The following is an 11,296-nucleotide window of genomic DNA, read 5'->3' as shown; positions in this document are numbered from 1 at the left end:
AATAGCTGCTATTAGTAGCACAAGTCACACTCACTGCATTGACAGTCTCTTGTTAGAAATTTGATTTCACCTTATAAGCTTGTGTTTACAAGGCCAGCATATGACAGGGAATCACACACTCCCCAGGTTTTCACACATAAAAAGGACAAACTGCTATATTCTGTGATCCACACAGTTCATTTCCCAAAGGCGTGAGAAATTTAGGGCACGTGATGTCAATGCTGTTTTATTTAAATATGACTGCCCCACAGATTAAAACTTTAAAAAGTTAATAAAAATTTTAACATGATTTAATTAGAAATCCTTGCAAGGATAAAATAATTCAGAGAAATATTTAAAGGCATATAGTAGTTAATACAATTAAGTGGCAAATAACTATTCAGTGTATTTTTTTTCACTAAATGTAAGGATCTAGCAAACCTCTAATTTCTTATCTTAAAGAAGGATCTTTGTTAAAACTGCCCATGAGCTCCTGCTTGTCTTCCTGAACAGCCTTGTAGATACTGTCATGTAGCAGATGCTTCTTTTCTAGAAGGAGGAACTTCTAAAAACCTGAGAAACCCAAGAAAATAGTGTTGAACTTATTAGGCTATTGGGGCCATCTGTTTAAGCAGGTACATCTGCCTATCTACCCACCCATACACACATCTACCCACTTACATATGTGTCCATTCATCCATCCCTCCATCCACCCACCCATCCACCCATCCATCCATCCATCCATCCATCCATCCATCCATCATCCATCCAACCATTTACTCATCTGTCCATCTATCCATTCATCCATCCACTCATCATTCATGCAGGATGAAGAGGAAAGACACTAATCCTAACACATGTTCTCTATCTTTTGTCAGTTTCAACACTATGGAGATATAGAGCTCTCTCAGTACCTACTCCTCAGGTCCAGACCCAGAGTTGTCTTCTTGTTGAACCAATTGGCATGTTGCTTCAATCCACATGTCAGGTCAAAACCCACTCACTACCTAGTCAAGTAGGATACAGGTTTGCTTCTCAGACACCATGGAGTTCAGAAGTCCCTCAAAGATTTAATGAGCAAGACATAGTTGAGCCTTTGTGTTTTATTTCCATCATCTCTCTAAGCCATGTGAGCAAAACAAACCTCTGTTTGTAAATGACCAACGTCCTTCTAAATACAGTAGTTGCTCCAGACACAGAAACTAGGCAGAAAAGGGTATGCACTCTGGTGAGTGGATGGGTGGGCTCTGAGTCAGTACCTCATCTACTGCAGAGCTTTCTCAGGGCCCAGTCTGTTTGGTCCAGGGGCACAGTCAAAGTAGTTCAAGGAGCTTTTGTAGGAATCTCATCAGCTAGGAGTTGTTGGGAGAAGGCCTCCATGATGTAGTTGATAGGCACAGTCTATGGTCTTTTGAGAAGAAAGAGCTTGGAATGGCTGGAAGTTAAAAACATACTGCTTGAGTTTCCTAGATGAATGGACTCAGGCACCTTCACCTGCCAATCCATAAACATCCCTTCAGAATTCCCCTAGCCCCAAGTAGAATGTTGAAGCCGCCTCTAAAAAGGGGTTGTGGGGAAATAAAGGGATGCCCTGCTCATCAGAAGACCTTTGTGACTATGTTTTCCAATCAGTGATTTCCCTGACAGTTTCTAAATTGCTTTAGGTTCTCCTCTTCCATTTATTTCTAGCAGTCAGATGTTTACTGATGAAATAGTTTTTGCCTATAATTTGTCTTAAGCGCCCTAAAGCTAAAAAGAACACAGGCTCTGTACTTTTCCAGTCACTGCCTTGGTAATCTGGGGCAAGTCATTAAAACATTCTGCTGGGAAGATTTTCACCCATGAAAGGGGATTATCAGTTCAGACCATCTTCTCAGGGTTGTTGGACCTACAGTGCACAATGACTTTATAAGATGACAATACCTGAACTGAGATGATGGCTTCTTTGTAGACAATTTTATAAAAGATATTAAATATACAATTTAGCCAAATTCAACTTTCATATATTTACATGTCTGTTATTGGTGTATTTGCTAAAAAATGTTAAAAAACAGTGCCTGCTATGTAGATATGGTATAGGCTTAGGGAGATTAAAAAATTATGGTTAATTTTTTTCATCTAAAAGAGAATTTGGTTCTTTCTCTCTCTCTCTCTCTCTCTCTCTCTCTCTCTCTCTCTCTCTCTCTCCCTGTGTGTGTGTGTGTGTGTGTGTGTGTGTGTGTGTGTGTGTAAATGTTCCGTAGGTGTACCTGTGTGAGTGTGTGTAGACTAGAAGACAATCTTGGGTGTCATTCCTCAGTCATTATCTGTCATGTCTTTTGAGACAAAACATCTCACGGGCTTGGGAAATGCACATCAGACAAGCCTTGGGCAGAAACCCCAGGTTTTCTGTCTCTGCCTTCCCAGCACTGGGATTATAAGATTTATCTTATAAGAATATAAAATGCCACCATAGTTGGCTTTTTTATGTGCATCAGATCAAATACAGGTCATCCTGCTTGCATGGAAGGCATGCAGTTTACCAAATGAACCATTGCCTAAACCCAAGAGAAATATTCATTTCATCCAGAGAACTTGGAAAAAACAGACTATGGCGGTCAGGAAACTGAACAACTGTTTCCAAAATGTAGGTGCAAGGGAGCTAAGGAATAGATTTCAACTAGATCTGTAATGGAGGCAGCAGAGATGGGGCCACAGCTGCTGTGCCTAATGGAGCTGTGTTTTTATTCCGAAAATCAACACCTGAGGCTGTATTCAAATTATTCTGCAAGGGGTTACTGTAGGGAATTGAAACTTCAGCAGATCATTTACCAAATAATTTTTTCATCACTTCATCCACAGGGATGATTTAGTTTCTAGCAAATTAAGTAATATTGTTTGAAAGGATATGTGAATAGCTTATATAATCACTGTCAGTTGCTATAGTTAAGATATTAAATGTCCCCCAAAGGTCCGTTTTAAAGGGTGGGGTGGTGGGCAATATTGGGAGGTTAAGAAACTTTGGGATGTGGGGTCTTATGAGAAGTCTTTATGTTATTGGGCTATTGAGCGACATCAAGGTATTTAGGAACATGAGTTTCTTCATGCTTCTCCTTTGCTTTCTGGTCAAAAGGTGAGCAGTTTGCTCTACCACACATTTCCTTTACCATTGACATCCAGTCCCATCACAGGAGATCCAGAAGTAATGGGTGCTCCCCATCGTGAACTAAGACCTTCAAATCCATGAGACAAAAATAACTTGTTCTTCTTATAAATTAATTCTCCTGGTTATTTTATTATAGTGGCAGAAACTGACTGATGCTGAGGAATCAAGTTAGTTTTGCATTTATGAGCTACCCTAGATACAAAGTTTGAAAATCTGAATTTTGGAAAAGTCATGATAACAAAAGACATCCCATCATATCTTCATTTGATGGTGTCCAAAAAAGGATTATAAGTGATTTCATTTTTAAGGAGTTTATGGTATATACCCAAAGGTAACAAGTGACCCATGTAAGTAGACAGTGTAGACTCTAGTGATATCCATAACTGATGTCCAGATATCTGAGGAGCTTCTGGGAAGGTAGTCATGGTGGCCTGTATAGGACTTCTGAGATACCAGGAAGGAAATCTTCATGGGTCAACACTACCTAAAACTGATGTAACCTTGCTAATTGCCAATCATGTTCCCAGCACTTTCTGCGTTACATCACCACAATTTCATAAAGTGAACACAACCATAATGGTCACTTTTCATTTGTGAAAGCTGAAATTTAAAGAAACTTAGCATAAGCTGCCTCTTATGAATTTCTTCTTTGCAGTGCTGGGATTTTTATTGGGTTTGACCCTGTACAGGTCTTGTGCATGCTGTCACAGTCTCGGTGAGTTCATATGTGCATCAGCGTCTTTGGGGTTTTCTATGTCTGTATAGTTGCTTCTTAGCAGGATGGAGTGGAGTAGACAATTACCAAAGCTAGAAAGATCCATGTATGTGTGAAAGGCTGTGTGTAGATGCTGGACTCAAGCCAGTGTGGATGAATGAAAGTGGATCTTATGTTTTCATAACAGAGATTGCCTAATGGACTAGCCAACACCATCAACTTGGCTGGCTCTGTTCCTTCCTTCTAGTCTGAGTAGACTCCAGGCTGAATGGGCAGGGATGCTTTTTCATCTATCACCCACCTAGTTCTAGCTCCAATGTCTCCTCCAGGAGCTTTCTAAAGCAGCTTCCATCTCTCACATTTCTAGGCAGAATTCCATCCTGTCCTCTCATTGCATTTATGTATGCTTACTCACTGCCAGGTATTTCTTAGCCTCATAAACCAATGGGTTATAATCCTTTAAAAAGCTGATAGAAAATCTATCATCAGTTGGCCTATTTCTATTCTAATTCAATTAACTTTCTAAAAAACATTTTAGAGAGATATCTGAAATCTCAGCCTTGAGTTCTGCAGAGTGACAGATAACAAAGATTTATTGTATTGATTTATCTGGTACTGTGTGAATGGCCCTGAATCCTCAATGCCAAGGAAATAATACAGTAAATTTCTATCCTGGTTTTTTTTTTCTTTGAGATTTATCTGGCTTTACAGGGCTCTCCTTCCATCTTTTGTGTCCATTTCCTTTTATCTGCTTACCATCAAATTTGAGTAAGCATTACCTCTTCATGACCTCTTTCTTCTTTCTTCAAACCCAGGTGGCAGACACAGTGAGTGCTTGTGTTTTGTGGTCTCAAAGGATTGGTATGGATCTAATTCTGATAATTCATTCTCAAATACAAAATCCCAAAAACATGTGGTGGAAGGTCAGATGTCAGTCAAGATCTGTGAGTCATGAGAATACCTTTCTTTAGTATTGATTTTACTTGAAAATTGAAGAAATATTTTAATCCCTTAAAGTTTTGAATGTATGTAAATTTTAGTACATATTAATAGAATTCCTTTTTCATGTTGACCTACTTCATAGGATGTGTCTCTATGTTTAGACATGCATATGATTATAGTAAGATACAAAGATGGCCACAATTTCTTTCATCCCTGGATCCACATCCTTGTGCTGTGACTTCATAGCATTTTGATACTAAAAGCTACAGTGCTCATCTATTCCTTGAGTCTAAAAGAATTTCATAGTTGTAAATGTGATGGTGCTTAAGATTTGGAAAGTGTTGTACACTGGACTTGTTCTCCCTAAATCATGAAGTACAGTTAGCTTGCTGGAGAATAAAAGGCCTTGAATAGAACTGTGATACCCTCAAGCAATAATTAGAGCTCTAAGTGGTGTGTGAGTAGAGCAGGATACCTTAGCAAGCTCCAAGAGAGATATGTCTGGTCCATAACAAGAGAACCACCAAGCTGAGCCCAGCCACAATTGCTGTCCTATATAATCATGAGCTTCACCATTCTTTCAAGCTTCCACATTTGAGAGTGGTCCACAATGAACAAAATTAACTAGCATAGTGAAAGAAAGAGAAGGGAACACCCTAGAAGTAAATATTGCTGTTGGGAAGAAAACTAGAAAGATTAGTAACTTCAGGGTTATCTGAAAATCCAGTGTTACTGCTCATTTTTCCTTACTCCTCCATTTTACCAAGTACTCTGGGCAATCAGTGTAAGCAGCTATTGTTACTGTAGAGATGTTTATTAATTATCCATGAATAATTGTAAAGATATTCCCAAGAAGATTTGCAAACAAAATAATTCAGTCTTGTCCAGGATCAGGATGTCAAATACAAGTCAATTTCAGATACAATACAGAGCCAAATAAAGGAGGAAGAGGTGAAGAATCTGTGAAACTAGATCAAGCTGCTTTAGCGAGGAGGAGGAGGAGGAGGAGGAGCAGGAGGAGGAGGAGGAGGAGGAGGAGGAGGAGCAGGAGGAGCAGGAGGAGCAGAAAAAGAAGAAGAAAACAATGTATACAAGGTACCATTGAGACAAGTAAATATTTCTTTCGCTGTCGTCTAGAGTTGTGCATACAACTGGGTAAAAAACAAATTTAACTCAGTGGTTGATACTGCATTTGAATGAGTACATAGGAATGATGAACTGTTCCCTCATGTTTATAGATGATGTTTATGAAGTGCTTGTGTATGTTCAATGGGGTGGTCAAAAAGATAAATTTTATACAGGAATAATGCATTAAATAATCCCTTTGGAGCCAGGCTGTAAGTGCACTGAATAACTTTTTTTTTCCGTAGCTAAGCTGTAATAGAATGGGAAGGTACTGAGAGTTAACAATACTATCAAGAGTGACTACTTAACTAGGACAGTGAAAATCATCTGTCAGAGGGACATACAAGGGGGTGGATCCTATGTGTGAATGTAAAGAATTTAAAATTCTTTAACTTTTAAATTACATTAATAATAGGGCTCCTCACAGCATTGTCTTACAGATTTATTCTGGTTGGCCACCCCCTCCATCTGCTCCTCTTTCAGTCTCCCTATCTACCACTCCATTTAGACCACTCTCCCCCAGCATTTCCTCTTTCCACTCTCAGATCACATGTGTTCCCTTTGTCCCCACTCTTCCCGAGTCACTAGTTCCTCCTCTTGCCCTCCCCTTTAGTTTCCTGACTTCTACCCATCCTTGCATGCTCGTGTGTGTGTGTGTGTGTGTGTGTGTGTGTGTTAAAAGCTAGGATCCATACATGGGAGTGAAAATGCAGTATTTGTCTTCTGAGCCTGAATTATTTCTCTTAATGTAATTGTGTCCATTTCCATTCTTTTTCCTGAATTTTTTGCTTTTCACTATTTAATCTTTTATAGTCCAATAAAATTCCATTGTGCTGTAAAGCCCGCTAAAATTAGGTCTTTTTGTATTATCATTTTATGTCCTGAAATCTTAGGTAGTTTCAAGGATATCATGTATACTGTTCCACGCAGGCACAGACAGATCGATCCCTGTGTTCCCTCCCAGCCTACCCTGCTGCCACGAACCGCTGCTGTGCAGATGGATGCTGGCTCAGCTGGGGGAAGATGTTTGCAGAACGGATGGACACATGGTCTCATTAGTTTCCATCCTGAGCAAAATTGCAAGGGAGAAAACCTTGAATGAGGTGAACGTGTTAATTGTTAATCATAAGAATCAAAGATAATTCACAAAGTGATACAGAGCATAAAATCCTGAAGAATGTTGCTATTAATAGGTGTGTATGTAGGTGGGCCTAGATTTCAGAAAAATTCTGACAGTGAGGAGAAGGAATTTCCAAGTCCAGCATCAACCCTCTGCTATTTTAGTTTCATTTTCTAAGAATAACAGACCCAGTATAATAACATTTTTTGATTATAAGCAAAAGATACTCTAATAAAAAGTTATTTAAAATAAAAATGCATATCTTAAATTAAGTGTTGTTATAAAGTAAAATCAAAAAGCCCACAAGAATTTAAAAACTAAACTAAAGCATTAAATATTTTTTCTTTCTTTCTTTCTCCTTTTTTTTTTTGTTTTTGTTTTTTGAGGCAAAATCTAATAAATCCCAGGATAGCCTCAACTTTGGTGTGTAGTCAAAAATGACCTTGAAATCCTGAGTCCCCTTGACTCTACTCCCAGGTGCTGGGATTACCGATATGTGCCCCTGTGCCCAGCTTCTTTTCTCTTTGAAGTAGGAGCTTGGTGTACAACCCAGTCTAGCTTCAAATTCTTAATCCTCCTATCTTAGCATGAACCACCAAGCCTAGAAATCATTCCCATTATACAGACAACTGATTTAAGCTGTATCCACCAGTATTTGTTTGTGGTTCAGAGATATTTTATTTATTTTTTATTTTTATTTATTTTTTGTTTTTTTGAAACAGAGTTTCTCTGTGTAATTTTGGTTCCTGTCCTGGATCTTGCTGTGTAGACCAGGCTGGCCTTGAACTCTCAGAGATCTCCCCAGTGCTGGGATTAAAGGCATGTGTCACCACTGTTTGGCCTCAGGGAAATTTTAATGAACAATTAGACTTGTATTTTCCTACCATAGGATTTATCCTATTAACTTACAATTATTTGTTTATACTTCTTTCAAATGAATCCCTTTAAGGATGTTGTCCAAATTGCTTACCTTTATATAATTAGAACCTGGCTTAAAATCTGAATGCCTGGGTATGACAAGCCCTTTGAAGGGCCTTGCTCAAGGGATACTGTGGTCAGTCATGTTTGGCATATGCCTCTGCTCTATCCTTAATAGACTCTACCTCTCTTTTTATATGTTGCATATAAATGTTTATACATATCTAGAAATAAACATTGTTGTATACATGTATTATCATCATATTATGGAATAAACACAGGAAGTTCCTCTCAGATTAGTTTGATTAAGGGAGTCCAAATTGGATTCTCTACTTCTTTCCCTATGACTTCTGTTTTGTGTTGACTGGCCTGTCTATAATCTGTTCGCTGTGTGTGCCTGTCCTGTTTGCCTTTCTGTGTGTTGTGCCTCTCCCTAACAAAGGACGTTGTATTTATTGAATGGTACAGAAAACATGGTATGGGGAAGGAATGAGAACACTTCTTTGGACAGAGATCTTTAACAGAGTTTCACAAGAGAAGAAGTGACTTTATTTACCCCCAACTGATCCAGAGCAGCACTCAAAACCACAAACAGGTACTACTTACCCACATCCACATGTTGCTCTGAATACTTACAGTGTATTTGTTTTGTTTAAGCTTGCTTTCAACCCGTGGGCAGCTTGCAGCAAGTGATTAATACAACACACCCGGACCCTTTCCTCAGCTGCCGCCAAGGTGCTCGGTTCTTCCAAGGAAGCTAAGGTCGCGTTGGGGTGAGGCCCTCACTTCATCCGGGCGACTAGCACTGTGCCAGCAGTGGCCTCCCTCTCCGAGCTCGCCTGCATCTACTCCGCCCTCATCCTGCACGACAACGAGGTGATGGTCACGGAGGACAAGATCAATGCCCTCATTGGGCAGCTGGTGTCAATGTTGAACCTTTCTGGCCTGGATTGTTTGCAAAGGCCCTGGCCAATGTCAACATTGGGAGCCTCATCTGCAACGTAGGGGCTGGTGGGCCTGCTGGCGGTCCTGCCCCCTCCACTGCTGCTGTCCCAGCTGAGGAGAAGGAAGTGGAAGGAAAGAAGGAAGAATGTGAGGAGTCTGATGACAACATGGGCTTTGGGCTTTTTGACTAAACCTCTTTTGTTAACATGTCCAATAAAAAGATGAACCTGTAAAAAAAAAAAAAAAAAAAAAAAAACAACACACCCTATATACACATACATTATTCTGGCTCAGAGGCATAGAAAGTATATAAGTTAAAATTAAATCTGTGTATTTAGTTTAGGTTGTGAATGCTGATTGTGGTAGTCTGAATGAAAATGGCCCCCGTGGGCTCATAGGGAGCGACACTATTAGGAGGTGTGATCTTGTTGGAAGAGGTGTGGCTTTGTTGGAGTAAGTGTGTCACTGGGGCCAGGTTTTGAGGTTTCAGAAGCTCAAGCCAGACCTAGTGGCTCACTGTCTCTTCCTGCTGCCTGCAGATCCAGATGTAGAGCTCTCAGGTACCTCTCCAGCACCATGTCTGCCTGCATTGTGCCCATGCTCCCCACCATAACAATAGACTAAACCTCCGAACTGTAAACCAACCCAATTAAATGTTTTTCCTTTGTAAGCATTGCCCTGGTCATGGCATCTCACAGCAATAAAACCCTAAGTAAGACATATTGGAAATCCACAGCAAAGTAAGGTTGGTTATGCTGTCCTTATAAGGATAAGTTAAACTTGAATATGCTGTGTGCACAGTAGGACAGCAGGTCAAGTACATGTTCTTAAATGATCCCAAAGCATATTATTAACACACACACACACACACACACACACACACACACACACACACATATACTTATACAAATATATAAACCCAAACATATGCAAGAAAAATTAAATACAATTATAAAAAAATTAGATGTCAGCCTTCATATACTGTTTGGATTTTCTTTTTCTTTTTTTTTTTTTTTTTAAGATTTATGTATACAGTGTTCTTCCCCCATGTATGCCTGCATGCCAGAAAAGGGCACCAGATCTCATTCTAGATGGTTGTGAGCCACCATGTGGTTGCTGGGAATTGAACTCTGGACCTCTGGAAGAATAGCCAATGCTCTTATCCTCCGAGCCATCTCTCCAGCCCTGGATTTTCTTTTACAGGTCTTTAGTGTGAGATAATTCTGGATTAGTTTGTATAAATCTGTATGGTAATGTCATTAGGTATGAGGGTGCTTTCTATAGCTTTGTTTCTCCACACAGGCTCTAAGCCTTTTCGAGAGTTGCTTCTTCTATTGCTGATGCTAAAAATGTTAGGTTCCCTTGCAGCTGCCGTTGGTTTCCAAATGTCCCTTCACTAGCTCACAAGTTGCAAATGTCCAAGAGAGACCCGGGATGGAGGGAAACACAGTGAAAATGGCCCCATGAGGAGTGTGGAGGTTGTGCTGGAGACAGTACAGTTTTTTAGGGTGTAGTGCCAGAAACTTCCTGATATGCCAGTGTTCCCACTTACCACACAAACAGAATAGCTCTGGAGGCATCAGTTGCTGCTGGAGGCTCCATCTACATTCTCTAGGCTTTTTGAAAAGTCTGTAAACCCCCTATTAATTTAAATAAAGTTTGAATAAGAGTTTAAGTGTGTGTGTGTGTGTGTGTGTGTGTGTGTGTGTGTGTGTGTACACTGACTGAGAGTAACTACTGTGAAATCAAGTTAATGAAACTCTACTATCCAATAGCCATCTAGCATCATATCTGGAGCTCAGACTTCAACTCCCCTCTTCTTAAATGCAGCTCAACATGAAACAAAATTTAAAACATTGTGAACATCCGGCAGTCCAATTTCATGAACTAATGTCTATCAGTTAAATATATAAGTTTTCAAGGTCATTGTTAAAAAAAATTCACATCAAAATCTAGTTTCATTAGTTATTTGCCCAAGGCAAATTAAAAGAGAGGGTGGATATGAAGGAAGAGCTGAACAACAGTGAGATGTGTTATCTAACTTACTGACAGTGAAGAATGAGCCAGGAAATTAAGAGCAAATGTAAGAACAAAGGGAAGCTTGCTAACTTGGTCCATTAGTGCAGGATACAAGGAACTCTGTTCCTCACCAGCCCAAAGGACGCCACCCGCTTACAATGTAATTATGGCACTAACACCAGAGGAGAAGTCTTCAATTGTGTTATCTTTCATCTCCTTAAGAATAAGGAAGGCTAAGCCAAAGAGGCAGCTCAGTGGGTAATAGTGCTTTCTGCCAAGCCTGGTGACATCAGTTCTGTCCCTGTGGTCCATATGGTGAGAAGAGAGAGTCTACAGCAGCACTTGTCCTCTGGTCTCCACATATGTGTGGTGGCATGTGCATAAACAA

General features: G+C 39.9%; 1 pseudogene; it reads left to right on the top strand.

Moving 5' to 3' along the window:
- Positions 1 to 3,050: 3,050 nt before the first annotated feature.
- Positions 3,051 to 9,095, top strand: LOC118593279 (annotated as a pseudogene).
- Positions 9,096 to 11,296: the final 2,201 nt, after the last annotated feature.

The sequence above is a fragment of the Onychomys torridus genome, chromosome 11 (genome assembly GCF_903995425.1).
Source record: "Onychomys torridus chromosome 11, mOncTor1.1, whole genome shotgun sequence".
Classification (NCBI taxonomy): domain Eukaryota; kingdom Metazoa; phylum Chordata; class Mammalia; order Rodentia; family Cricetidae; genus Onychomys; species Onychomys torridus.
The sequence above is the reverse complement of the archived record's forward strand: the minus strand, read 5'-3'. Positions and strand labels throughout refer to the sequence as shown.